Source organism: Rhamphochromis longiceps, linkage group LG13 (assembly GCF_057381845.1).
Source record: "Rhamphochromis longiceps isolate RC_006_pf linkage group LG13, R_longiceps_female_GT1.1, whole genome shotgun sequence".
NCBI lineage: Eukaryota > Metazoa > Chordata > Actinopteri > Cichliformes > Cichlidae > Rhamphochromis > Rhamphochromis longiceps.
In genome coordinates, this window is record NC_140569.1 from 25,507,981 (window position 1) to 25,520,368 (window position 12,388).

At 42.3% G+C, this 12,388-nt stretch overlaps 1 pseudogene; it reads left to right on the forward strand.

Moving 5' to 3' along the window:
- LOC146655928 (uncharacterized) overlaps positions 1-12,388 on the forward strand; it is a 43,743-nt pseudogene continuing 31,355 nt past the window's right edge.

A 12,388-nucleotide genomic window follows, 5' to 3' on the forward strand; every position in this document is an offset into this window, starting at 1 on the left:
CTTCCCCACTGTCTGTATTTGGTCGTAGGAGCTGGAGTGGGCAAATTATTTACTTGGAGGTCTTTCTTTCTTTTACCTTTTTTATCAGGTATGTCAGATTTCATGTTGTTTTTGTTTTATCTTATGTCAAATATGTTACGTGTAAATGCATATTTTATGTTTAATGTAAAAATAAATGCCAGCCCCTTTTTCTACAATTCCCCTGTGGGAGAGGAGCTGGAGTGGGCAAATTATTTACTTGGAGGTCTTTCTTTCTTTTACCTTTTTTATCAGACACAACGCAGAATCACACCGGTTACACACGCAGGCTTTCAATTAAAATCAGTTACACAGCGATAAAAAGAAACACAAAAATGTCAAGAAGCCGTTGTATTATTAACTGCAATAGCCGGTCGCATGACAGCCACGGGAAGCCGACGGGTAAAGAGATCGGTTGTTATCGGATTACGTCGTTGAAGAGAAATTGTTCGAGCCATGTTTCCGAAGTAACAAAGACGCGACGGATGGCCTGGATTGCAGCCATTCAAAGATCAAATATAACGTCCCAGAACACTCCAGCTCACAGGTTAGTCTGCTCCAAGCATTTACACGAAGGTCAGTGTTTTTTAGTAGTTAATACGTCATTTTCATAACATAATTGGTGATATAGGTTACAAGCAAGTCTGGCGCTGAACAGAAATTGTCGCGCTATGCTCCTTTATTTATTGTGCATAAATAGTGAATTGTCCTGACACAATATTGCGTTTCGCTTATGTTATTATGGTACATTGACAAAAACATATACGTTTATTCACAGGATAAAACAGTTGTTTTGTATCACTAATTGTCCAGTACGATTACAGCATACAGTATTGTTGTCACTGCTACATTTCTGTGATGAACCAGAAATTATTTCCACTACTAATTAATTACCGTTGAGCTCAAAGGTTATATTAATAAACGGTTAAGGAATGTGTATTTATGACGACGATTTGTGAGATTGGTAAACTTATGATACGTACGATGGTCTTTCGTTCTACACGGTGCATTTCAAGGTCCTGCACCCATCCGTCGGTAAACTGTACCTGGACTTGTTGCAGTGACCGGAAGTTACTAAACTTCATGAGTGTATGCACTCACTCCAAGAACCGTATGATTATTAATATGCATATAAATAAAGAAGCTATTTTGTGCAAAGATGTCAACTGTAAGAATGCTGTGCATAAACATTTACTCTGCTCCATGTATGATGATATAGTGACTGCTCTGTATAAAAGTGGCACACTGCTTGATAAACAATATAAGCATAAGAAACCTAACATCAGACCTGGCTGGAAAGAACATGTATCCATGTACCATGATGAAGCTCGCATAGCTTATAAATGTTGGGCCATGGCTGGAAGACCTAAACAAGGCCCAGAATTTGAACAGAAAAAATGTGCGAATGCCAGATATAAGTACGCTGTTCGCTTTATAACTAAAAATGAGCAAATGCTAAGAGCAGATTCTTTGGCCAGGAAAATGCTGTGTAATAATACGGCAGATTTTTGGAAAGAGGTGAAAGCTCTTAATAACTGTAAACCATCTCTACCATCAACTGTTGAAGGTGTTTCTGGGGCAGATAACATTGCAGCATTATGGAGACAGCATTACAGTGCGTTGTTTAACTGTATAAAAAGTGAACCATATGAGGACAATCTTGACATGAGTAATGACACAATAAGTGTAAGGACACATGAAGTATATGAAGCCATTCATAGGTTGTCTGATAATAAATCCTCTGGTTTGGATCACATCACTGCAGAACATTTAAAACATGCTAGTGTAAGGCTAGCTCCTCTTTTAGCACTCTGTTTCACTGGGTTTATGATTCATGCCATATTACCAGACTCAATGCTGTGTATTTTACTGGTACCAGTTATGAAGGACAAAGCTGCAAAAGTGAGCTGCTTGGATAATTACAGGCCAATTGCACTAGCCAGTATTTTATCTAAGGTGTTAGAAAGAATCTTGTTTGACAGAGTTAGTGTGTTCATCTCTTCTCTGGATAATCAGTTTAGCTTCAAAGCACGGCACTGACATGTGCATATATGCACTCAAGGAAATAGTCAGTTTGTACAGGGCTAAAAATTCATCTGTCCTCATGTCTTTCATTGATGCCTCTAAGGCTTTTGATCGAGTGAACCACAGAAAACTTTTTGATAAAATGAAGAGATGGGGAGTTCCTCAGTACATCGTGAGGATTCTCTCTTACTGGTACGCTCATCAGAACATGCAGGTTAAATGGGGAAGCAGTATTTCTGCCCCCTTTGGTGTCAGCAATGGTGTTAGACGGGGTGGGATTTTGTCTCCAATTTTATTTAATTTGTATGTTGATGATTTGTCCATACAACTGAGAGCCTGTAACACTGGGTGTATATTAGGTAAAGCACTGATAAATCATCTCATGTATGCAGATGACCTGGTTGTTTTTAGTCCAAGCAGTGCTGGGTTACAGGATCTTCTTAATGTCTGTACTGAATATGGTGTGCAATATGACATTGAGTACAATGCTGCTAAAAGTGCTGTTTTGATATGTAGAACCAAGCAGGATAAACAGCTAAATTTCCCTTTGTTTAAACTGGCACAAAAAACTCTTGAAGTTCATAAAAAGGTGAAATACCTCGGTCACTTTATTACTGAGCAAATGAATGATGATGATGACATATACAGACAACGGTGTAAGCTCTATGTGCAGGCAAATACTATTGCACACAAATTCAGCTTTTGTTCACTTCCAGTTAAAGTGGCTTTGTTTAAAGCGTATTGCACACCGCTATATACTGCCCCCTTGTGGTCATCCTACAAACAATGTAGCATGCAGAAGCTGCATGTTGCATATAATGATGCGATGAGAATCCTTTGCAGGATACCTAGAAGTGGTAGTGCCAGTCAGATGTTTGTAGCTGTGGGTTTCTGGACTTTTAAAGCACTTTTAAGAAAGTTAATGTTCAATTTTAGAGAACGACTGGATGGTTCGAGTAACAGTATAATTTTAGCACTCACAGATCCGACAGTGAGTGGTTCCCGTTACTCATCCAGTCTCAGAAAGCACTGGTTAAAGTGTTTGTGTATTTATTGATTTATTTTAAGTAATTGTGTTTTATGTATATTATGGTTTTATGTTTTTACAAATGTTTTAGATACTTATTTATATACATATATATATTTAATGGTGTATACCTTGTGTTGGGGGGGGGGGGGGGGGGGGGGGGGTGTTGTGTGTGTGTGTGTGGTTTTTTTTTTTTTTTTGGTCTTGTTTTTATGGACATGAAGTCTGCCAATTAAGATTGAATTGAATTATAAAGATCCATTAGAGTGTTCATCATATCGTCCTATATCACTCTTAAATGTAGATTTAAAAATACTGTCAAAAACACTTGCTCTCAGGCTAGAGCAACATCTACCATTGTTAATTTCTCCAGATCAGACAGGTTTCGTGAAGGGTAGGCATGGTTTTTTCAACCTGCGCAGGTTTTTGAACATATTACACACCAAGTCAACTACAACCCCTGAAATTGCCTTATTACTCGATGCTGAGAAGGCATTTGACCGGGTGGAGTGGGATTATCTGTTTTATACTCTGCATAAATTTGGATTTGGCCCTAATTTCATTTCATGGATTCAGTTACTTTACTCCTCACCTATGGCACGTGTTAGAACAAATTCGTTATTCTCTTCTTATTTCCCACTTCTCCGTGGTACGAGACAAGGTTGTCCCTTATCCCCTCTTCTTTTTGCATTATCAATTGAACCACTGGCGATTAAACTGCGAGCTGACAGTTGCATTAAGGGCATCTTCAGAGGTGACCAGGAGCACAAAATATCCTTATATGCTGACGACCTCCTGCTGTATATGTCAGAGCCTTTATGCTCTCTTCCCCGTGCTCTTGCCATTTTTGAATGTTTTGGTAATATTTCAGGTTACAAGTTAAATCTGCATAAAAGTGAACTTCTCTGTGTCAACTCTATAGCCAGAAAGATTTCATTTTCAGGTTTTCAATTTAGCGTTAAATCAGGGTATGTGACCTATCTGGGGGTTAAGGTTACCCACTCATACAAAGATCTTTATGAAAGAAACTTTGTCCCGCTGCTTAAAAATACTGAGACAGATCTTCAGAGGTGGAACAATTTACCACTGTCATTAATTGGCCGCGTCAATTCTATCAAAATGAACATACTTCCCAAGTTCCTTTACTTATTTCAATGTATCCCATGCTACTTACCCAATAAGTATTTTATAACACTGAATAAGCATATCTCTGCATTTATTTGGAATGGCAAAAGTCCACGAATTCGTAAAGATTTCATGCAGAGGACTAGGCCAATGGGTGGATTAGCCTTGCCAAACTTTCAGTCTTATTATTGGGCAGCAAATATTCGTAATATGCTGTACTGGATGAGTAATGTTACTACAGAGACTCCAGCTTGACTCCAAATTGAGTCATCCAATTGTGGCAAAATTTGCCTATCAGCTTTGTTGAGTTCAGCTCTCCCATTAGAACTATACACCTATAAACGTAACCCTTTGTTGTATGACTCGCTCAGAATCTGGGTGCAATGTAGGAAAAGGTTGGGGTTACACTTAATGTCAATTAAAGCACCTATCTGCTCAAACCATATGTTCCCACCCTCCATGATGGACTCTGCCTTTAAAATATGGGAAAGTAATGGCCTTAGAAATATCAAAGACCTTTTTGTAGATGGGATTTTTGCCTCATTCACGCAGCTCCTGAAGCAGTTTAATGTTCCTCGGCAACATTTTTTCCGCTATTTACAAATTCGTCACTTTGTAAAGAGTCGATTTCCTTCATTTCCGGAACTACCTGAGGAAACTTCTTTGGATAAAATTATTAATATAAACGTTCATAAGAGAGGGGCGATTAAAGAAATCTATGCTATACTATTAGATCTTCAATCTCCTTCTCTCTTCATCCTTAAAGCACAGTGGGAGAAAGACCTTGGGATGACTATAACAGATGAGCTCTGGCAATCTTTTCTCCAGAGGGTACACTCTTCTTCGATATGTGCCAGGCATGGGCTCCTTCAATTTAAGGTCCTACACCGATTACATATCTCCAAGGAAAAGTTAGCCAAGTTCTATCCAGGAGCTGACCCTCTGTGTAACAGATGTAAAGCAGAAACAGGTTCGCTCCTTCATACCTTTTGGACATGCCCCAATCTTCATACCTATTGGGTGTCTATATTTAACACTCACTTTGCCAAAATGCTATTCGAATTCTATTGCCTTTGCTTCACTTATCGCAAGGCGCCTTATACTTTTAAGATGGAAGCAGGAAGCTCCTCCCACACATGAACAGTGGCTTGCGGAGCTCATGAGGTTTTTACATTTAGAAAAGATGAGATATACACTGGCAGGTTCAACCACCAAATTTCTTAGGGCATGGCAGCCATTCTTGATGTACATGGAAACATTTAAAATGACCACCTTATCATGACCAGATACCATATCTCTATATCGCTATCATAGCTAACTGTACGCTGAATGTCCCTTATACATTTTATTTTTCTATTTGTTTGTTGTTGTTTGTTTGTTTTTTGTTGTTTTGTAGGGGTTTCTTTGGTTTGTTTGTTTGTTTTTTCCTTCTCTATTTCTGTTATCTTTTGGGGTATTGTAAATACTGAACAGCAAACTACTGTATGTTCAATGTTTTGTTGTTAACATGCTGCTGTGACTGAAAATAAAATTTATAAAAATAAAAAAAAAGATTGAATTGAATTGAAATAAATATGCTAAGATGAGATAGCTGACTTCATCTAACTAGCAAATGTTGTCCAGGCTACGTTGGTGATACAGTTTTTTTTAATGTGTATGATATTTTTGTCATGCGATTTTAAAGCTGGTCCTACAACCGCATCCAAGAATAACATGCAGCTTATCTCAGAACTGTCGGTGAAAATTATTCTTGGAGCTAGGTTTAATTGAGCTGCATTTTAAAGAGGTGCAATTTCACAATTTGTGTATATTTTCTAAGTTCACTATTTTGTCATGTGTTGAGAAAAACACAGATTTTAAAATTACATGGTCTAATATTTACATTTAGCATAACTGCAACATTATTTTTTCGTTTTTTTTTTTTAAAGACTCGAAAGGACTTGAAATTCAAAGTTTCAGACTTGTGACTTGACTCGGACTTTTACACCAGTGACTTGAGACTCGACTCTGACTTGCCTGACATTACTTGAGACTTGACTTGAGACTTGAGGATAAAGACTTGAGACTTACTTGAGACTTGCAAGACAATGACTTGGTCCCACCTCTGTTCTGAAGTCTTAATTCAGCTCAAGACGCTGTAGATTCCCGTCGGTAACACTTTCGGTCCGCTAGTAAAACGTAGCTCTATTAATCTGCGCTTGAACCGGAACCGGATGTAAGTTCCAAAAAACAAAATTTTGGAACTGAAATTGAATTGTAGAACTGAAACTGAATGGTGAGAAGTGAAACTGAAATTATTCGAGAGCTGAATTTTTAAAGGATAAAATGCAGTTTCAAAGCAAATCAATTCATTTTCAAAATATAAAATTCAATTTCAATTTAGTGATGATCATTTTCAAACCATAAATTCAATTTCAAATTAGACTAATTCAAATTCAGTTTTCAAAAGCATTTATTCAAGTTACAATTCAGATTCAATCTGAGCAATTCAAATTCAAATTGAACTTATTCATATTCAGTTTCTGATGGCACAGATTTCTGCCCATAGTCCCTTTGCAATGTGGGGGAGAGATATCCAAAACTAAAGAAGGAGAAACAGTTGATGAAAACTATGCATTGTTTTCACAATTTTTCACAAAAAATAAAAATCAGTATAATATTTATGGAGAGGCATGACAATAAAAGAACTGAAATCTGAGGTAGACTTTGGTAACAGCAAAGATGGTGGTATGTAATGCATAACTTTAATGTGTAACTTCCAATGGTAAAGTCTTGTTTTGGGTCAAAGTTGACAGACATACAATTTTTTGTTCTTTGTTTTTTTTGGGGGGTTTGTTTTTTCAGATTTGACCAGTGAACACGTACCGGTGACTTTTTTAGGCTCAGTTTATTTAGACCAGGGGTCTCAAACTTAAATGAGCTGTGGGCCACTGCTGGCACTGTCATCTGATTGAATGGCCACTTTAGTGTTCAAGTAGTACGAAAAAACATACAAACAAACAAGCAAACTTAATCCTTTCACATTGGTACTCTGTGTCTGGCCAGATGCGTGGCAGCACTTCTGCTATAATTTTGTTCATATTTAACAAAATAAATATGCAGACAAATTTTTGTTTTTTAAATAACTTATTTTAACCCTGCACTCAACAAAAAACAAATCCTCCCTAAGAACAAAAGTAACTTCAAAGGCCAAATTGTATGATATATTTTATCATACAATTTGGTCCATTATACGGACTGCAAGTAAGGGTGACGTGGCCCTCAAGTGGCCCCCGGGCCCTGATTTAGACTGTGGCATACAGCGTTAAAGGCTGGCTGCCAACTGACTTCTTGTGTAAATAAAAATGTAACTGAAATGATCAATCCCCCAGTGGAAATGAAGTGAAATTAACCTGAAGTGGAAGCATCCAGTACCCAGTAACTAGGGAATTATTATTGTTCTGCTTTAATTGGTGTTCGATTATAAAATGTCACTGAAAACATTTTTATCCTCTTTTCAATTGCAATTTATTCACAATTTAGCATCCACCACTTGAAAAGATTAAATACATAAACTATCCCAAATACTCGTCTTGTTTGTTTTCTTTTTAATGTCATATGAGTTAAATGAATGATGAAATGCCTCAAATGTTTTGTGTTTTCAAAAATGACTTATGTACTCCAATAAAGTGCTTAAGTTTAGTGGCTTATTTAATATTTAACAACAACCAGTGTCATAACTACTGCAGCAACTCAGCAACTTCATATAATTTCCCCTCGGGATGCATGTTCAGTAGAGACCCCACATTTCTCACTGTGTGAAGAGTATCCTGCAGGAAGATGGTGACATCATATTTTAGTCTGATGGGCTTGGAGGCAGCACACAGGGGAGTGCAGTGAATGGTTTCTGGCCACCAAAGCTGTGAAACTGAAATATAAACTACCTCATTTAAGTGTCTGCAGTTCGAGAGTAAAATCTTTGTGACTTTTATTTGCCAGTACTCCCTCTGGAGCTGGCACACTGGTTGATAGTGCTGAACACACCAGTGGTGCCTCCTGGTAGTGCTGTGTGATACAGCAAACTTTGGTAGTGATCCAAGTCCATGTAAACACAGAGCCAGAACTGCCGCTACCAATATTGACCCCAATACCAGTTATGAATACGTTCAAGCTACAAAGGCAGCTTATAGAGGAGATCAGAGATCATTAATTTGAAAATGCTGTTCACATTTTAATAGGAAATCACTGAGATTTTTACCTTCCACAATAATAAGCTAATACAACAAAACACTCCATTCAGCTTTTCGTGTATTTTGACACTGGGTGTGTTGGAGACCTGGAATGTAAATCTGCTTGTCTCTAAAGCACTTTGTGGCAATACAATAAATGTATATTTATATAAATACATTAGATGCAACATGGGGCCCGGCCGGGCACAGCCCGAAGAGGAGACATGGGCCCATCCTCCCGCAGGCCCACCACCCGCAGGAGGCGCCATAGGGGTCGGGTGCATTGTGTGCCGGGTGGCGGCCAGGAGCGGAGGCCCTGGCGGACTGACCCCCGGCTGCCAAGACTGGCAATAGGGACATGGAATGTCACCTCTCTGGTGGGGAAGGAGCCTGAGTTAGTGCGTGAGGTTGAGAGGTACCGGCTAGATATAGTCGGGCTCACCTCTACACATGGCTTGGGCTCTGGAACCAGTCTCCTGGAGAAGGGCTGGATTCTGTCTCAGTCTGGAGTTGCCCCTGGTGAGAGGCGGCGGGCTGGGGTGGGTATCCTAATATCCCCTCGGCTTGCTGCCAGTACGTTGGGGTTTTTCCCGGTGGATGAGAGGGTTTGTTCCCTGCGCCTTAGGGTTGGGGAACGGGTCCTGACTGTCATCTGCGCTTATGCGCCGAGTGGCAGTTCAGAGTACCCAGCCTTCTTAGAGGGGGGGGGGGGTGCTCCCTGATCTCAACCCGAGCGGTGCTCTGTTATTGGACTTCTGTGCTAATCACAGTTTGGCCATAACGAACACCCTGTTCGAACATAAGAGTGTCCATAAGTGCACGTGGCACCAGGACACTCTAGGCCGTAGGTCGATGATCGATTTTGTAATCGTATCAGCAGACCTGCGACCATATGTTCTGGACACTCGGGTAAAGAGAGGGGCTGAGCTGTCAACTGATCACCACCTGGTGGTGAGTTGGATCAGGTGGCGGGGGAGGACGCTGGACAGACCTGGTGCACCTAAACGCGTAGTGAGGGTGTGCTGGGAACGTCTAGCAGAGGCCCCAGTCCGCGAGATCTTCAACGCACACCTCCGGCAGAGCTTCAACAGCATTCCGAGGGAGACTGGGGACATTGAGTCCGAATGGACCATGTTCAGCGTCTCCATTGTCGAAGCTGCTGCATTGAGCTGCGGCCGCAAGGTGGTTGGTGCCTGCCGTGGTGGTAATCCCCGAACCAAATGGTGGACACCAGAGGTGAAGGGAGCCACCAGGCTGAAGAAGGAGTCCTATCGGGCTTGGTTAGCCTGTGGGACTCCGGAGGCAGCCGACAGGTATCGACAGGCCAAGCGGAATGCGGCTCGGGCAGTGGCTGAAGCAAAAACTCGGGGAAAGCGGTGCTCTACCTGCACTGTGTATAGTGCTGGCGGAGCGCTGCTGACGTCGACTGAGAAAATTGTCAGGCGGTGGAAGGAATACTTCGAGGACCTCCTTAATCCCACTGACACGTCTTCCGAGGAGGAAGCAGAGTCTGGGGATGAGGGGAATGACCCGCCAATTTCCGGGGGCGAGGTCACTGAGGCAGTTAAACAACTCCTTGGTGGCAGAGCCCCTGGTGTTGATGAGGTCCGCCCCGAGTTTCTGAAGGCTCTGGACGTTGTAGGGCTGTCCTGGTTGACACGCCTCTGCAATGTTGCGTGGAGATCAGGGGCAGTACCTGTGGACTGGCAGACCGGGGTGGTGGTCCCCATCTTTAAGAAAGGGGACCGGAGGGTGTGTTCCAACTACAGGGGGATCACACTCCTCAGCCTCCCTGGGAAAGTCTATGCCAGGGTGCTGGAAAGGAGAGTTCGTCCGTTAGTCGAACCTCGGATACAGGAGGAACAATGCGGTTTTCGTCCTGGTCGCGGAACACTGGACCAGCTCTTTATCCTCTCCAGGATACTTGAGGGTGCATGGGAGTTTGCCCAACCAGTCTACATGTGTTTTGTGGACTTGGAAAAGGCATTCGACCATGTCCCTCGGGGTGTCCTGTGGGAGGTGTCGCGGGAATATGGGGTGTCTGGCCCATTGCTACGGGCCATTCGATCCCTATACAACCGTTGCAAGAGCTTGGTTCGCATTGCCGGCAATAAGTCGGACTCGTTCCTGGTGGGTGATGGGCTCCGCCAGGGCTGCCCTTTGTCTCCGGTTCTGTTCATAATTTTTATGGACAGGATTTCTAGGCGCAGCCAAGTGGCGGAGGGCTTTCGCTTTGGTGGCCTCAGAATCTCATCTCTGATTTTTGCAGATGATGTGGTTCTGTTGGCTTCATCGGGTGAGGGCCTCCAGCTCGCACTGGAACGGTTCGCAGCCGAGTGTGAAGCAGCGGGAATGAGGATCAGCACCTCCAAATCTGAGGCCATGGTTCTCAGCCGGAAAAGGGTGGAGTGCCCACTCCGGGTCGGGGATGAGTTCCTGCCCCAAGTGGAGGAGTTCAAGTATCTCGGGGTCTTGTTCGCGAGTGATGGGAGAAGGGAGCCGGAGATCGACAGACGGATTGGGGCTGCAGCTGCAGTAATGCGGACGCTGCACCGGTCCGTCGTGGTGAAGAGGGAGCTGAGTGTAAAAGCGAAGCTCTCAATTTACCGGTCGATGTACGTCCCTACCCTCACCTATGGCCACGAGCTGTGGGTAGTGACCGAAAGAACGAGATCGCGGATACAAGCGGCAGAAATGAGCTTCCTCCGAAGGGTGGCTGGCCTCTCCCTTAGAGATAGGGTGAGAAGTTCGGCCATCCGGGAGGGGCTCAGAGTAGAGCAGCTGCTGCTCCACATCGAAAGGAGCCAGCTGAGGTGGTTCGGGCATCTGACAAGGATGCCCCCTGGGCGCCTCCTGGGTGAGGTGTTCCAGGCATGTCCCACCGGGAGGAGGCCCCGGGGCAGACCCAGGACACGCTGGAGAGATTATATCTCTCGGCTGGCCTGGGAACGCCTTGGTATTCCCCCGGATAAGCTGGAGGAGGTGGCTGGGGAGAGGGAGGTCTGGGCCTCTTTGCTTAGGCTGCTGCCCCCGCGACCCGGCCCCGGACAAAGCGGATGAAGATGGATGGATGGATGGATGGATAGATGCAACAGTAATTTTTCATAGCGTAGGTTTTGAGGTATATTTTTTTCCATTTCCAAAAAATGTTTGTATTTAATACAATTCAGTGGGCTACATACTGACCTTTGATTAAGTATTGAGCCTACTGTGCTAGCATCGATTTGATACCAGTACCAGCATTGGTATCTGTACTGTTGATATTTGGATAAATCTGCCTATATCATCCTCCTGGGAATGAAGTGCATCCTGGCAGATTCTTATATTAGGGAAAGACCTTAAACTTATGGGTTCGACTGATAATCAGAAGAATTTGTTTTCAGCTTTGTACATAAAACTGCCACAGAAATATACAATATGCCAGATTTAATTACACTTTATGTGGCTAAACAGAGTTACATAGGTTCATTCTTATTTAATGTAAGCTCCTTAAGCTCTGTGATAAGAGGCTTAATTTGCTTTATTAACTGCAAAAGCAAAAAAAAAAAAAAAAACTTCTCTCAGTTGGAGACTAAATGAACATATACGATAGTGTTCTTTATCTTTCTGTTATTGGATTTTGCTAACAATCCCCTCCAGATCTTTTTCTGATTTGCATGTTAATTGTGAGAAGGTTTACTCGAGATTGCGTCTCACCTTACATCCTATAAATGTTTGACTGTCCATCAGGATGCTGTTACGGCTGTCTGCACATTCAGTGTACACACCACAAATCTGTCTTTTTAATAGTAATTATGCCAGGTCTGCCACACTGCTGAGCTGGAATGCAGTTATCATATATTTTCTATTCCTGCTGGAGGCACACAACTTTGGATTTCAGTCCAACATTAACCTAGCTTCCATATTAAAATTACAGAAACTGTGAATATAATTTTGACGGGCTATGACAGTATTTCATTGTAAAGTCATTTTCTGTTGCAGCTCG